At 38.8% G+C, this 17,272-nt stretch overlaps 1 protein-coding gene across 19 annotated transcripts in view; it reads left to right on the top strand.

Annotated features, from left to right (window-relative positions):
- The window catches only part of ptprdb (protein tyrosine phosphatase receptor type Db), a 281,632-nt gene that overhangs the window by 34,571 nt on the left and 229,789 nt on the right, over window positions 1-17,272 (top strand). The window contains exon 1 of one of the 19 annotated variants that reach the window (XM_029259212.1): window positions 3,765-3,780. The exons of the other annotated variants lie outside the window; for them this stretch is intronic. The gene's annotated coding sequence lies outside the window, so the exon portion shown is untranslated. Of the gene's footprint in view, window positions 1-3,764; window positions 3,781-17,272 lie in introns of those variants that run through there. 19 annotated transcript variants of the gene reach the window in all.

The raw sequence follows: 17,272 nt of genomic DNA, 5'->3' as shown, positions 1-17,272 counted from the left end.
TAGCGCACTCTTCTCAGCAGAGTGATATGGAGCACTGCACAATAAGATAAAGCAGGACAGTTACAGAACAGCGATAATGTGTGACTGAGCTTCTCAGATAAGCTGGCTGTCAGCTGAGGAGAGGAAAACAAAAGACATCTACAAAGGAGAGGAGAAAAATAAACTTCTTGTGGTCCAAGTACCAGTGACAGCTCACCGCTCCTGAGCATTTGACTGTGGTTACAGTGGACCTGTGTATGTTTCTTTAGCTAAAAGACCAGTATAGAAAGAGCATAGAGGGAGGGGTGTGTACCACATTTGTTTATTTAGCAGACACTTTTCTCCAGAGTGATTTTCCAGTGAACTATGTGTAGTGTTATCATCCCACACACCTTATTCACCGTGGTGACTTACACTGCTAGAGACAGTACTTACACTGGGTCACTCATCCATACATCAGTGGAACACACACACACACACACACACACTCTTTGTCACTCACACACTATGGGGGAACCTGAACAGCATGTCTTTGGACTGTGGGAGGAAACCGGAGCACCTAGAGGAAACCCACACAGACACGGGGAGAACATGCAAACTTCACACAGACTGAGCAGGGATCCAACCCACATCCTCTTGCACCACCCAGGTGCTGTGAGACAGCAACGCTACTCACTGCGCCACTGTGCCCCTCAAAGTGTATTTCTCTGAGTAAGTTTCTTTTATTATTTTTACCCTGTTTCTTTAATCAATTTACCCTCATTTAGATTAAACAAAAAAAAAAAAAAAAAGAATCAGCTTTCTCCTGTTCCTTTTAGTGCACTTAAAGACACTTGAGTGAAGAAGAAGTTGTAACTCTTTTGAGCAACCCTTTTCACGTTTAATTAACAGGGGATATCTACACTTTATTGAGGAAGAGCATATTCCAGATTTTATTACAGCATTACGCAAGGGTGATATTAATGTCCTACACTTTAAGTATGTAGTAATAATGAAATGATCATAACTTATGACACCACTTCAGATGATAGATTAATCCTTATCAGGTAATAGTCAGATAAATCAGCACCGTAATTGGAAAATACAGTGATTTTATAATTGTATAATGACTATAATTGACAGATGCCGCTAAAGAAATTTATTTATTTATTTGGTTGTTCTTTCATTTGGTTTCTACAACAACAACAAAGCTGCACACTGTCTTGTGTAAGACTAGGTAGATGTGTCTTCATGGGTTACCGTGATTTGCTCACTAATCTCAGGTGCTTTGACCTGCTGTACTATTACATCAGTAATGTTTTTTGTACTTTTGTATACTCTTGTTTTCTGTGTGAATGTGTAGCTAGAAATGAAAGCCCACAACTAGAAGTATTGTAGAAGGGCGCAGGACTACTGATGTGGTCAAAATGTCGGATGTGAGGTTTTTTTTCTTTTTTTTTTTTTGTAGTTTGATTATTTAGTTATTTATTTATACATGCATGCATTCATACATACATACATACATACATACACGGTGGTGCAGCAGTGGCCACAATAGTTAGCACTGCTGTTTTCCACTCGAAAGAACCAGGTTTTTGTCTCTGCTCCTTTTGTAACATCCTTGATCAAGGGGCTTACCTTCAAGGCCCTTAACTGGGTTGATACAGTACAAATTGCAAAGTTGTATAAATGGGTAAATTGTTGTAAGGAACTTAATATGTTCAGTTGCTTTGCAGAAAAGCATCAGCTAAATGAGTGTAAAAGGTACAGGTGCGAGAATATCGCTGTTTTTTTTTACCCCCCTTTGCCTTCTTGGGAGGATGAATGGTTTGTTCCTGGCACACAGGATAATGGCCAACAACAGCCTACATGTTAATTGAAGATGACATTCAGGCATTGCCAAGTTAAATTGTACAAAGCTTTATTTTAATATTTAATCTATAGATGGTTATGAAACTGCATTTACAAATATGTTTTATTAATGCAAGACAAAATGTTTTGCTTGGGTAGGAAGTAATGAATGGACACAGAGAAGTGGAAAAACAAGTATATTCTTTTTAAACTCTTTTCCATACTTCATTGCGGATACAACAATCATTTGTTTTGAGTTGTGTTTTTCAGTTTTTCAGATGTTGAGTTAGATGACAGGAGGCTATACTCCCCTGTTCAGAATGGACATCATTAGGTTAAAAAGCTTCCTTGGTATGACTGTCTGCCACACAAAGCATGTAGTAGCGACAGATTACTCACCGCCAGCGTGGGCCAGCTGCTTCTTACTTGTCAGTCAAAGATTTATTTACAGCACAGGGTGTGACTGTACATGATTTGATCTGTGAGGGAGAAAATAATTGCAGGAAATGGGCATGAGGCCATTTAGAATTCACATTGATTTTACATTTTATGAACCAAGTCACTGATACGACATGAACAATAAAAGATATTTAGTATTGTCGATATTGAGTTTAATGAAAATCAAGTAAGTTTTCCTCACATTTTTTTTTTTTTTTAAGTACTCTGTGCCCTCTCCAAACACAGGTTTTCACAGGTATGTTCTAACCTACCCAGCTGTTATCGACAAATAGAGGTCACATGACTAGACAAGGATTGCCAGCGTTCTGTTAAGCGGTGGTGTTTCAGCTATGAGTCAAATGGGTGACTCACCAGCATACAGTAGTATTCAGTTCAATTCTTTTTATTTTTATATAGTGCCCTTCCCAGCAGGCTGCCACAGGGCAACAGTGAATTGTGCAAATAGTACAGAAAGATGTGCTAAAATTAAAATAAGTAATAGCAACAGTAAGGTCTAACATGAGCAGCCATACTCAGAATTGTGTGGCTGTAAGCAGACTATGTACAGCAGCTCATGCAATCTTGGATCAAACTTTATTTATTTATGTGTTTATTTATTTATTGTCTGTCCTGAGAGACAGAATGCATGTATAAGTTACTGTATGATCCTACAGGAGAACTTCAGACACAGAAGGGCAAATCTTTATGATAGCTGTTCACCCAATTAAAGCCCCGTCTATTGGAAGGACAAACATCTTAGTAATAATAATAATAATAATAATAATAATAATAATGGTAGATGTATGACCTGCTTCCTCTTACTGTGGTTTACTGCACATAAAATTTTGTGTCTGTGCGTATGTGTGTATCCATTTTCAGGAGCTGCTTTGTCCTGTTTAAGGATATTAAAACAGGTTAGTGTATGCATTATGCTCCATACGAAGACAATGTGTCATGCTTTATTATCTGAGCGCTTTCAGTTTATTCCTCCCACAAGTCTGGAAGCGTTATTTCCTTCTGTCCTTGGCTTATAGTTTCTACATATTTGTGAAAGCCATTGTAATAAGGCCACCCGTCATTTTCCTGGTAATGGAGGACGCTTTGCTACAGCATTTACAAAGCATTGTGAGATGCACCTCAGTCGCACCCTGCGAGAACTCGATGAAGGATAAAAAAGGACATCAAAACCGTTTGTGACGCAAAGGATATGCAATGATAACCTTTAAGCTTGTGCGTAGCGTCATTTAATTGAAAATGCCGAAAAGGTAAGGGACGCAAGGAATGCCAGAGAAAGACAGGGGTCTTTGGGTGCTGTGAGAAACCCCACAGGTGTGATTTACAGCCGCTGAGTGTGGAAGACAGGCGACAGATTGTGGGACTGAGCTCTTGACACTTGGTCATTAAAATCTCGGCCGAACACAGAGACCCAAGGCCATCTGCGCATAATACAGGACCGCACGCTTGCACATGGTTCGTGGAGTGACAGGGGTGTGTGCATCCAGCGAAAGTGAGAGCACTTCCAATCAAATTCAAGTAAGCGGTTACCATTACATTAAATATTACACAAAGGTGTAAACAAATTTTGTTATTTGGTTGCTTGAGAATAGATTTTCTGTTACTGAGATAATACACAAAAAAAAACATGCCTGGAGGTAGAATAAACACATCATATTTTATACTCCTGTAGCTTTTTCCCACAAGAGCACCCTTTTGTCAGCAGCACGCATGCATATCTTCACAAATTAGGAGACAAGATTTGTTGTTATTTTTCTCCATTTTGTGGAAGTGTCGACGCGTTCGGCAGAACGAAGTTAGAGAGATGCACGGCCCGTGCGCAGGCGCTGTTCGGTGCCGAGCTCAGAAAGCTGGTGCGGACACTGTGCCACCAACGGGCTGCTGGCAGCTGCTCAGTGTCGGAACTTGGCAGGTAGAGCTCACTGGGGAGGCCGGCGCTCGCTCGCTCGCTCGCTCGCTCGCCCGCCCGCCCGCCCGCATCTCTCCACCCCGCTCGGCTAACCCTGGCCTCATTTATCTCGCTCTCCCTCGCCTCCTTCTCTCTCTCCCTCTCACTGTTCCGTCCGCACATTTTCTGGTCTGCCTTTTGTACGCAAATAGCTGCTTTTTATTTATACTCTGACAGTTTTGCCTACACACAAGGCCCCATCGACAGATTGGGCATCGGCCTGCCCGGGATCTTAGCCGCTTGCTGTGTAGGGAGGGATTGTCGTGTCTTCTTTCCTACTGTTTCGCTTTCTTACTAAATAGCTACAATTCCCCTTAAGAAGCCTCTTTGCAGTGTGAATTGAGAGACAAGAGATGTCAAAACAGTACTTACCATCATCCTGAATGTTACAATATACTGTATGTAACATATGTACAGTAATACCTTGATCAGTGCTCTCTATGCTTTCTTGATAAAGGGGGCACTACATGGGACAGCACTGTAATAGGTTAATTCACCCAATCTGAAACATTTTTGGAATTTTTTTAAATATGGTCAGTTTCATGTTGCTCGAAGGGCTAAAATAAACAAGCAAAACTGCTATAGGAGGTTTCACTGATCAAGATACTGTGTGTCCATGAGTGTATGTGTGTTTGTATACATATGTAAAAAATTCTATATATATAATTTTTATATATATAATTTTTATTGATATATAAACCATTCACATGTATATATACACACGTGACTAGTTTATATATCGATAAAAATTGATTAACATGCTGTGTTGGAAAGGACTCATTTCAGTGCGTATAACATGAAAGAACAAAAAGAATTCAGTTGGTAACTCAGGAAGCTGCAGTAACACTACAGCTGGCCCTACATAGCAGAATGAGTCACGTCAACATATCCTTCCTCACACAATCTGGCCTGCTTCTTCTGAGACGTGCTTAAGTCTTTATGCATTCTCCAAGCTAATGGTCTCAATTAGAAATGTGTAAATATAATATCTCAGCAGGCAGAGCGATGCTTGATAATGTTGTACTGCTTAATGAAGTTACTCATAAAGACATTTATTAAACACAATTTTAGACCTTGCAGTGTGGCGATGCCTTAGGGTTTGAGTTGGCTCTGAATCGTCCTTATGATTCATTGTTAAGACGCGACTGCTCGGAATTAAACTGCTCACAAACGATCTTCGCATTTCTTTGTCTTGCATCATAGCTTACAGCCCATTTAAATGATTATGCACTTGCCCCCAGAAAAAAGATGATGCCCTCCTTGATAAATAAAAAAAAGCAATCTTTCTCCAAACCATTTATTTCTCATTGGTTAGTGAATAGGAAAAGGACATATTAGCTTTTTGATGGACATCTTGAGGTCACACTTTGACTCCCTCTTGGCAGAACTCCTTGCCAGTGATTGGTTAATAAAAAGGACACAGATGCAATACCTTTTTAAATTGAGTAATCAGCCACTTGACAATCACATTTATTCAAAACAGTTTTGAGTATTTGACTCATTTGTATAGCTGGGTATTTATTGGGGCGGTTCAGGTTAAGTACCTTGTCCATGAGTACTACAGCAGTGGAAGCAAGGGGGACTTGAACTGGCAACCTGCAAGTTAACAGTCTACGTCCTTAACTGCCGTCCTACCTACTTTTGATTGACGTGCTGAGGTCATATCCTGCAGCCTAGACTTCTCCAGCTCCCCACACCACTTGCCTTCCTGCTGGCACCATCTACTCTGGCTAAGTCTCCAGGAACGCTGCTGCTGAACCAAATGGATCATTGTCCTTCTGCCCTCATGCCACCTCTCTCCTCCCATCCCCCTCCCTCTATCTCCCAGTTGTGGTCGGCCTCTGTTTCAACCCTCCAGTTCTGGCTGAGCGCCCAAGTGCAGCCCCACATCTCCATGTTGCTCAGCTGTCCTCGCACTGCCCCGAGCGCCGAGCCCCCCGTAGCGGGTAGTCTCCCTGTCCCTCCACCGTGTCCCCGGTGGCAGTAGCTTACTGTCATTTCTGGCACTGGTGTTAGAACAACATTCACACTCTGCCTTAGAAAGCCCCCAGGATACGCTCATTTAGAATTCACTCTTAAATTGCTTGTTGTAATTTGCACTCCACTCAACTCTTTTATCTATGAGACCTCAGTAAGTTTCTCTGAAAAATATATCTACCAATTACGTACAGTAGTCAAGTAAAAAAAAAAAAAAAAAAAAAAAACCACACACACACCTTCTACGCAACCAAATATACACAGGCTCAAAAATCTGTCTGTACATTTTATATTAAAAGATCTCAGCTGAAAAACAGGTCAACAAAGCTGGTAACACATACGGATACCTTTAAACATAGTTATGTTTGTTCATTTAACAGATGCTTTTCATCAAAGTGATATGCAATGATTGTTAGGTAGTATGTCAACCCCATTTCCCAAGGTGAATTTAAAAGTTCAGTGCTGGATGCACTAAATTCCCTACAATGACATACAAGAAAGATCCAAATCCAAAACCCACATGCTGCGAGGGACCAGCATTACCTGCTATTCTACCATGTATTAATACTGCTATGTGTCTTTATCATTACAGGTCTATATTCAAAAGTCAACCTAAAGGCACTTATATATGCACACACACACACACACACACACACACACACACACACACACACACACACACACATTGGCTGAAACCGCTTGTCCCGAGCAGGGTTCGCAGCGAACCGGAGTCTAACCCAGCAACACAGGGTGTAAGGCTGGAGGGGGAGGGGACACACTCAGGACGGGACACCAGTCCATCACAGGGCACCCCAAGCGGGACTCGAATCCCAGACCCGCCAAAGAGCAGGACCCAGCCAAGAATGTTATTGTTTGGTTATGTGTGCTACTGTGCCATGATGCAGTGGCGGGAACATGCTGGTATGGTTATCACACAGAGCATGAGCTGTTAAGTACGAGTAGCTGGCCTGGGAGCAACAAGGGGAAAGCAGCTCTTCCGAGCAGTGGATAGTGAACAGTGTCAGCACCTGTAAGCTCTGCTAGCCACGCTTCGAGTTGCACAGCCTGCTGCCTTTTCAGGCTGATTGTGGAGACGTGCATCAGGAGCGATCAGGCTCCCTGTGCCACCCTCGGTGACAGCATGGCCGCTTGCACACCCACCCACCCATGACCCTCGCCCCACACGCTGGTGTACGGTGCCTGGCCTTGGGGCAAGGATCTTGACGCGTGCCGTGTGTGTTTCCACAACCTTGGGCTGCAGTCCAAAAAAGGAAAGGTTAGAACCTTCCCCCAAACCCCTGGTGATGTCCCAGAGCTGCGGCGCATGGCAGGAATCCCACAAGCGATTCTCTTCACCCGGATTCGTTCTCGATGGGCCGAAACATGCCGCACGCATTTGACTCAATTCCCAGGCGAGAAGTGTCACGGTTGATCAGCATTTGTTGTGCTATTAAGTTTTCAAATGTGCTCATTATTAATAAATTACGAGCCATTTGAGGTATCCAGAGGTCTCTGGGTCTGTAATGCATTATTAAAGTCGGTCATTATCTTTAGCATTACGTTTGCACATACAATAAGCCTTAGCAATTTTTTGAAGTAAAGCCTATTAAATTGAGCAAAAATCACATGCACTGCATTGTGTACTGCGCTGCTTAATTTATTTCTATACCTTTTCAGACTACACTCACACACACATATTGACATTAATCATATTAATCATGTTGTGCCTTATTGAAGTCTAGGTATGGAAATTCCTTTCTTTTTCCAGATATGGGGATCATCAGTAGATTAGTTGGTATTTATTATGACTATCAATTGTCCTCTCTGAAAATTGGTATTGACCTCTTCTTTTAAACAATTCATATACTTGGCAGTTTGTGAGAATAAGCTGATGCTGCATAAATTTTACTTTCATGCTCTCCCAAGGTAACAACAAGCTTGAAGTAAATCAAATAAAACATTTGTTGGTTCCAAGTTATGCAGTCCTTAGTACCTCAGATAGAAAGATATGAATTTCTTCTTCCTCACCGAGTTCTGGCTATCCACATTTTATTGAGAACCAGTGTTCCAAAACACCATCCATGGTGTTCCCCTCCATCACTGAGACCCTAAGCGGATGGGGTGGTTACCAAAAATGGATGGCGGAAATGTTCAAAGTATGTACAAAGTGCACATATTTAAAAAAAAAAAAAAAAAAAAAAACTATGCCTTTCATTTGTAAAATCATGCAATCTAGAAAGCAAGTTCCTCCATCTGTCAGAGCTTGGTATTATGTGCAATAAGATCTCTGTGCCTCATACACACATTTCACATGGACATCAGGCATTGCACATTGTCATTCATTCATTTTAATTAACATTTGTCCAGTATTGGGTTGCTGTGATCCAGTGCCTGTCCTAGAAGCACGGGATGTGAGAGACGGCACACCCTTCGTGTAACATCAGCTCATCCCATGGCAATGGGCACACACTCATTCGCTCACATATGCATTCATGGTAACCCCAACCCTAACCCTAGGCATTTAGATAGATATTCAGTTGGGTAGTTCCTCTACATGTTTGCTGCGAGTTCTGTTTCCCTACCTTCTACCCTCTTAATTTCTTTTACTGCATGGAATTGAACGCTCTCAGGCCGTCGACCTTTGAAAGAATACCACGTTCTGAAACAAATCCCAAAAATCTGACTTCTTACAGCTGGTGTAAGCCGAAGCTCTGCAATGGCCCCTCAGGAGCAATTTATGCGCTCTTAGGTAGCGCCCGGAGAATAGCGGCAAGTGCACCGGATCAACAAGGCAGATGGAGTGTAGTCCAGTGCACATCAAAGAGTCAAAGAAGACTGCAGGACTTGTGTTCTCTGCCATGACTAAAACAATGGGCTTCAAACGCCAGTGTAACTTCTCCAAGGTGTCTGTGTGTTTATATATATATATATATATATATAAATATATATGCACATACATACATACATACAGTTTTTCCGCCCAAAAAAAAAAAAATTGTTTTTATTGTTTTTTTTCTTTCACTGTCAGTAATGTACATATGGCAGTGCTTTGCACATGGAATCAAGCATTACTAGATGAAAGAAAACAGTTTCACTCGGGAATGGTATCATAAATAATTAGAAGAAGCAGGAAGCAATTATTTTATACTGCCTGCTGTCTTACTTATTGGAAAGGCGGCATGATTTAGATCGCCGTGGAAATTGGAAAAAGTCATTTGTTTTCTTGTGGCAAATTAAATTATTATTGTGGAAGGTTACATTATACAAGGTTAACAGCATAGGGACGTCTCACCAACAGTGACAATTACTGTCATTACACTTTCACATGTAGCACTCAGGTAATTGTTGTAAAGGAAATAGCAATGCTCTTGTGTCTTGTGAGCAGTTCAATAATGTCTTAATATGATTATATCCTGCATAATGTCAATGCATCATTATTGCTTATTAGGTTATTATGATATGGGCTGTATAAGTTTTGTTGTGAAAAAATAAAATGCAGCGATACAAATTGACAACCTTAATGAAGTTCAATTGTTTGGAAAAAAAAAAAACATGGAACCTGCATATAAATGTCAGTCATTGTCAATGTAATTTTAAATATTTGCTAAACTGTACATACGTTTCCTCAGTGTTCCTTTATTTAAAAGCATTTGCGAATTTTCATTGGTTTTAAGTATAGTGCTAATAATGTCAACAAATGGTTGTCATTTAATTAATTAAAATATACTCCAACCTTGAAAAGCATATCTTGTGGTGAAAACAGACATTGTTCGTGGATCTAAGTTCACTTCTCTACCCTTGAGCAAAGTCCTAAATCTGAATGGCTTTTGTAAAATAAATATATAACATATCCAGATGTCCACTAAGCAACTTAATGATAATAATAATTAGTGAGAATACCGTTCCAGCTCAGACAGAGCTTGTTTTGTGTTTGTTTGCTTTTGGATCATGCATCTTGGCCTATGTTCTGTTTGTGTCACCTGAGGCCTGACCTTCAGCCTGTTCCAGGTGGTGCCCGACTCTTGCCTGCAGTGTGTTTCAGTCTGGTAAACCAGCACATTTCCTCAGAGTCTATCCTCAACATTTGAAACACGGAATTGACACACTGGCTTCAATTAAAAATTGGACTGTCCTCAAAGACTTGTGTTATTTTCATTTCTTTTAGCCTTAACTTAATAGTATTTTGCAGTTGCAGTGCATATTTCTTTTTATATATAGACTAATGTAACGATGCATTCTTCAGTTAGATAAAATTACACTGTAACTATAACTCTGAATATATTTTTGGACAGTGGACTTGGGCAATGTTCCTTGATCATTTCTGAGAGATGTGGTAACTTTTTATCCTTATTTTATATTTCAAGAGTTTCCCAATATTTCCCTGCGCTGTTGCCATTGTTTGCATGTTGATTTGATCCTGTGGGGGAAACTGGATAGTTCTACAACACACAAACATATACAATACATACATCGCTGTCACCTTTGTTTGAAACTAAAGAGATTAGGTGATGTTTACTCTTGTAAACATGTAAACCCTTTAAGACTAAGAGAAACCTTTTTTAACACAATCTTTGGTAATATTTGTATCTTTTGTAAAGGTAATGCATTAAACAGCTGATGTTGAGTGAACTCTTCTTACTAACACTGAAAGGTTAATCCCCACTTTCACAATACTATGCTGTTTACTATCTAATAATTCTGCCCTAATACAAATATTTGGATGGATGGATGGATGGATGGAAATAAAAAAAGCTGGACTGAGTATTTCTATTAAAAATAGTGAATGTATATAAGATTTCACCACTGTCATTTCCTCCCCCAGTTACTTGTCAGACACCTGGCTGTGTCCCCCTGGCTGCTTTTGCATCTCTCCAGATACCAGCTACACAATGTCTGAACTTGTTATAAACAGGAATGTGGATGAAAATGCCTGCAACTGATTTCAGACAGGATTTCACTCTGGGTAAATAAATAAATAAAACACTGGTTCATCATTATTATATTAAAAATGTCATGTAAGACTCTTTGCTCTGGGAATGTCAAAGAGTTTTCATCTGGGAAAAAAAAAAAAAAATATCAAAAAAGAATTCTCAACATCAAAAAAAAAAAAAAAAAACTGTATTTTGAAGCACGAGTTATTTTAAATTTTTATTATTCTGAAAGAGGCTTTAGTCAAAAGCACACTCATCATGCCTCTTCTTACAGGTGTGTTCTTGGCGAAGGTGTTAAATGTCAGAGCTGTGTTGCTGCTGGCATGGTGTTAATTGGATAAAGCTGCTGCCAGCCTGCCTGTATTGAAAGGCTAATATGGCAAATCTTGTTGCCTGTATCTCAAAAGGATCTGCACGGTTAGCAGATAGTCTTCACGTTTTGAATTAGATGGCCCATTTTATGACACAATAGAAAGAAATGTCATTGCTTTCGTACCTTTTTTTGTATTCCTGTGGATTTTTTGAATACTGCCATGGAATTGGCCAGTTTGATCACGTCAACATTTCGTTTAGAAGATAATATGAACTAAATACATATGACTTATGCATAAGTTTCCATTCATCTGTCCATCCATTATCGATAACCTCTTCTCCAATGCAGGTTCACTGTGGTCCAGAAGCTTAGGGTAAAAGGCAGGGCGCAAGCTGGATGGGGTACCAGAGACATACGATTTAAGATTTCCAAAATCAGATTCAAATACTGGTACTCATCTTAATTGTACTGCATGCTGACAAATAATTAGGAGAATGTGTCATTAATTAACCCCAAAGCACATGCATGAAAGATGTAAGATGCATTTTTATTCATATCTTCAATTAAAAACCAATTAATGTTATCTGTGGAATGATGCAATCAAATCAACACACTTATTTTTAACAATTTTTTTAACTATGTACATTCAAATTTTCCTTCTTTGTGGATATGCATTTCATACGCTGCTTATTTTTATACACAGGAAAGCGGTCTCTGCAAGAAAAAAAGGGAAAAGTAAAAGTAAGTTTAATCCCAGCAGGTTTTCTCTGCTTCCTGGAATCCACTAGTGGGCTGTATCCACCACAGACAGATTTCTGCAGCCGAGCGGATCACCGGCCTCCTGTAGCTCAGCTCTATGGGGAAAGAAATCAGCACATTTCTCATTAATGCGATGCGCAGGGCTGCGCGAACGTGATTCATGTTCTTGTTTGTCCGGACGAAAACCACAGAAAGTAGGTCAGGCCGAAAAAGCGCTCCGACTAGTATTTAAGTCAACTCCGTAAGGAGGCGTTTTGTAATGGGGAAGCGGAGATGAGTTTGGGAAGTTTAGTCATCATGGCCCCTTTGACCTGCTCTGCTCTGTCCCAGCGTTGGATGCCTTTTGCCTCCTACCATCAAACAACTACAGACTCAAAGGGATTTTACCCATCTTATAGTCAACCTCAGCACTCAGCGCTCTGGATCATATCTGTTATGCCACCTCTGTTTCTAAAAGTCTGAGCACTTGATGAGAAAGTATTTTAATGAACACATCATCACAAGCAGGAGCTGGAGTTGGTGCTGAATCACTTTAAATGCAGATATTGATGCAGCGATGCACTTAAATTTGTGAGTCAGGACATTTTTCAGGTCAAAATGGTTATAAATAGTTTAGTTACTATCCACTTCAATAAGGTTTATTTTCGACAGTTTTAGCCTGAAGGAAATACCTTGATAAAGTTTAATATTGGAGCCGGATAAACAGGGCAGAATCCTGTGAGGCTATATGAAAGCAAGTGGTTTCATAAACTGATATTAAACAATAACAAAAGACATAGTGGGATGGTAGAAAAGCAAAGAAATCCCTAAAACAAATACTTTAAATAGATACAGGAGTCACTCTTCTGGTGCTTCTCTGTCTTAACAATCTTGATACATGTTTTCTGCCTTGTGTTACTATCCTGAGAGAGTTATTTTGTTTGATGATCTATCTATCTATCTATCTATCTGGTGTAGTCCTTCAGTCAAGGATCAGTAAATTGACTACTAATTCCAACCATCTTATATGTATTAGTAATTAATTCTGTACCTATTTTGTTTTGTGTCTCGAAAAAAGAATTGTTGCTTTACGTCCACTTCTAAGTACACAACGCTTGCGGCTGGGAAGAGGCGAGCCAGTCTTGAGCCCAGAGAAAATTTACCTTGTTGACGTTTATCTCTTGAGAGTGGGTTCATTACAATAATCATTGACATGAGTATAAGGGGAAAGCAAATTAAACTTATTGACTTGACTGATTCACTCCATCATATAAAAAGTCATCACTGGTCCCTGAAGATGTGACTCTGGCCCAGCCATCAGAGAGCACGAGATAATCCACGGCTAAGATGTCTGAGCTTCACTCTTCCAGAACAGTGAAGAATGTAATGACAAGTCATGGTGGCTTTGGAGGCAAAAGATAGTGGTGTCTCTTAGTATTACCTTATCCAAAGAGCTGAACAAAAGACAGAGGCTTCTTTTAACCTGACCACTGAGCCTAACGAAATGCTTTTTTCTTAGTAAATAATATGAAGTAATCATAAAAATAACTGATGATGATTGTTATCATTATTACTATCATTGTTATTGATTAGAACAAAAAACATGTATATCGTGTACATACAAACACAGATATCTATATAAAACATAAATTATATTAATATAATCGTAGTCATGTGAACGCACACCTCCTCCTATCATGCTTCAGATTTTTTAACACCAATCTGTTGCTGAAATTTGGACTCTGGCATGCATGTTATTTTTAGTGCTGCTGTCTTACTTGGCTCTGGAGTGGTGGGAAGTGGGGACTGAACACGAGAAGGGGTAGAGAGAAAACAGCAGGTAATTCTCCAGTGTGTCAAAAACTGAAAGGATGGATACATGATTTGTCTGTTTAGAAGGAAAAAAGTTTCATTATGCAAAGTTATTGAGATGTAAAAGTTAAATTCTTCTTTTTCTTCTTCTTCTTCTTCTTCTTCTTCTTCTTCTTCTTTTTATTATTATTATTATTATTGTAAGGTAATTTTTTCTATATAAATGGCAGTAACTGAATGAAATCTTATTATTGAATTAATTATTCTATCATTTGCCTGCAACCTAGCAGATGCTGAACAATGTATTAGAACAGGAGAATTTCAAAATCTGATGGAGAAGCATTTAACTGGCAGCTAAAAACAACAGACTTTAAGAGGTCAAATGAAGGCTATTTAAATCTACAGAAACAAAAGAACATTAGCTGCAGTGTTTGAGTTTTATTTCTTTTGCAGTACTGAGAGGTTATTATGACATAGCAATTGTTTTAATTGCAAATATGAAAGGAGTTTATCACTGCTGAAGGTTTTTTTAGCCTGCTACTTAATAATGAATATTTTTTTTGAAATCCTGTATGAAGAGGTACAGTAAATTCTATTTTTTTTCTCTCCATTACAATCATTATTTTCACAGAAATTAATATAGTACTGGTCAAAAATGTAAGAAACCCAACATGGACATCTCTTCAGAAACCCACATTTGCTGTAGAGACCTCAGCTCATGGGTTAATATGTTGACCTCTAAGGAAGCATTAAAATGTACTTTACAAGATAATAAATGCAGTAACGTCTACTGGGGCTTTCTTTTCCCTGCATCTTTGTGAGCTTGTACCTGAATGTAGGAATTTTTTTTGTGTAAAAAGGTATCCATCTATTTTGGTTTAAAACATGCTCCTGGGTCTCAGGTCTTTTCTAATTCTCAACGGGCTAAACTGTTCTGAGTCTTTATTTTACACTCATGAAGGTAAATTCGTAACATATTTCAAGCCTGACTTTAAAGTCTACCAAAATAGGTTACATGCTGCATATTTTTGTGGACTCTGTAACAGTGAATGTTGTATAATATGTATACTGTTGAATGAAGTATCTATACTGATTAAACTTATGAACACCTGTACTAAATGAAAAATGAGTATTTTTCGGCATGTTTATAGAAGAAAAAAAGTGTCTTCATTTGCCTGTAGTGTGTATTACATATTTTCATGAACTGAAATGGGAAAGCCTCACAATTAGCCTAATTATGTGTCTTACAGTTTGCAGAGTAGCAAAGATCTATAGTTTCATATGCCATTTTGTAGTGTGAATGTGTAACCTTATTTTTTCAAACCTGAGGGATGGTGCTAGTTGTGACTCCGAATTATCAGTTTTTCCAATGGAAAAAATGTACATATTTTGTGTTAAATTTTTTAAAATGGGCAAGAAAATAATAAATAAATAAATAAACAAGTACGCAGGTCATGTCTTTAGACTTGGAAAGATGGATAGACAATAAATGAATAATGCTATAGAAATTATTTTAATTCTGAGATTTTTTTATTTTTTTTTGCATGATTTTCCTGAGTTGGTCTGGCACTCTGCCTCGTACCCTGTGCTTCCCAGGATTGGCTCTGGATGACAGCGGGCCTCATTAGCTAAGCAGTTTCTGAAAACCAATGGGTTGGTGATGGATGGATGATTCTCCGTTTCAATCTATAGACCTTAGTAAACACCTAATAAGCATAAGCAGAAGTATGGGTGCACAAGTGTATGCGGGTTGACAGTCATGTGGAGAGTCAGCATACCACGTGTAATGAGCTCATATAACTTTTGATTAATGTGTCTATGTGTGTGTGTTTGTTTGTTTGAGTGTCAGCCTTAAACCACTGTCCTTTTCATTTAACTAAGCTGCTCCACTTTGGCTTTTCAGCTCCCTTTTCAGTCCAAAGTTACAGTTATTAGCATCCAACCATGTATTCATTTCAGTAAAACAGACCACAAAAAAAATCTGCATAACCATGGAACAGAAACAAACAATAGGCATGTTGTTAATTCTAATGTGATTTATAAGAAAATGTGAACTCACATGGAGTGTGTTCCTGAACAAGAAGGAATCTTTGAAGTCAAAATTAGGTATGATATTAACTTTTTTGATATGGATTATTAACTTTTTGCCCTTGTGCTGCATTACAAATATCTGCATGCATTAACATTTTCTCAGTATTCCCATTCTGTTTCTAACTGTAAAAAGAGATATAAATATAAATCAATTAAACTGTATCCATGAAAACAGCTAAAATATAATACATCATACAGCATCCATGAAATGACAGTGTTAGCAGTAGACAGTGTTGTGTACATACTTGTGTGGGTGTGTGTTTGCATGTTCTTTATTTTGTTTGTATGTTGTAGATGTATATAATGTATATATAGCAGTATCCTATATACTACACTATAATAGGTTCATTATATAATAGTTGTGAAATGTAAACTTAAATGTAGTGTGAAGCTATATGTAGTTTACTGTACTTCTTTTTGACAGAATCTGATGACAGTCATGAGCAATAGTTTTGTAAGTACTCAAACATTGCCATGACAGTTACCCTTTTGGGGAAAAAGCATTCTTCATCTGTTTTGTGTGTGTGTGTGTGTTTTTCCCCCTCATTCTCAAGTCAAGTCTATTATTACCCTGTATTGTCTGATCTAGTCCATTGTTACACTGTTTCAGAATATACTCCAGGTGTTGAAAAATTTCCCACAGTGCCCTAAATTAATAAAATTCTTTTATTCATATTACCTGTCCTCCTACGTTCTTTTCAGTAAGCCTAATATCCAGCCAATGTCAACAAATTACCTTTCTGTCTCTGCAGGGCTTTTCTGCCTTTCTTTGGCTGTACAGTCTATTCTCTTGCACATCTTGCATATACTGTCACTTAGAAACTGAAAATAATTTAGGAGAATGCTCTTGATCAACATAATATTTTGAATAGTATCTTTATGCAGGAATCTATTTTGGTTTTGCACATTAAACTTTTAAATCTTAGACATATGGATATTCCATTAATTGCTTCTTTGAGTAAGGCCTGCAAAAATAGTCAGGGATAATTAGCATCTTTCACTCCCCCTGCCTCAGTGCATAGTCCGTTTCCAGGCAGTAGGTGGAGAATATTATATTTAGTTATAGCACATCTTCTTGTGTCGGAAATTTGGGCTCAATGTAAATTACATTACAGTTTCTTAGACACGTATTAGGTTGTGAATGAGAATCCCTGAGGAAGGGAGGAAATCTTTCCTGCGGTTTGAACTACAGGAAGCGGC

Source organism: Scleropages formosus, chromosome 16 (assembly GCF_900964775.1).
Source record: "Scleropages formosus chromosome 16, fSclFor1.1, whole genome shotgun sequence".
Taxonomy (NCBI): Eukaryota; Metazoa; Chordata; class Actinopteri; order Osteoglossiformes; family Osteoglossidae; genus Scleropages; species Scleropages formosus.
Note: the sequence above shows the minus strand (reverse complement) of the source record. Positions and strands in the feature narration are given on the sequence as shown.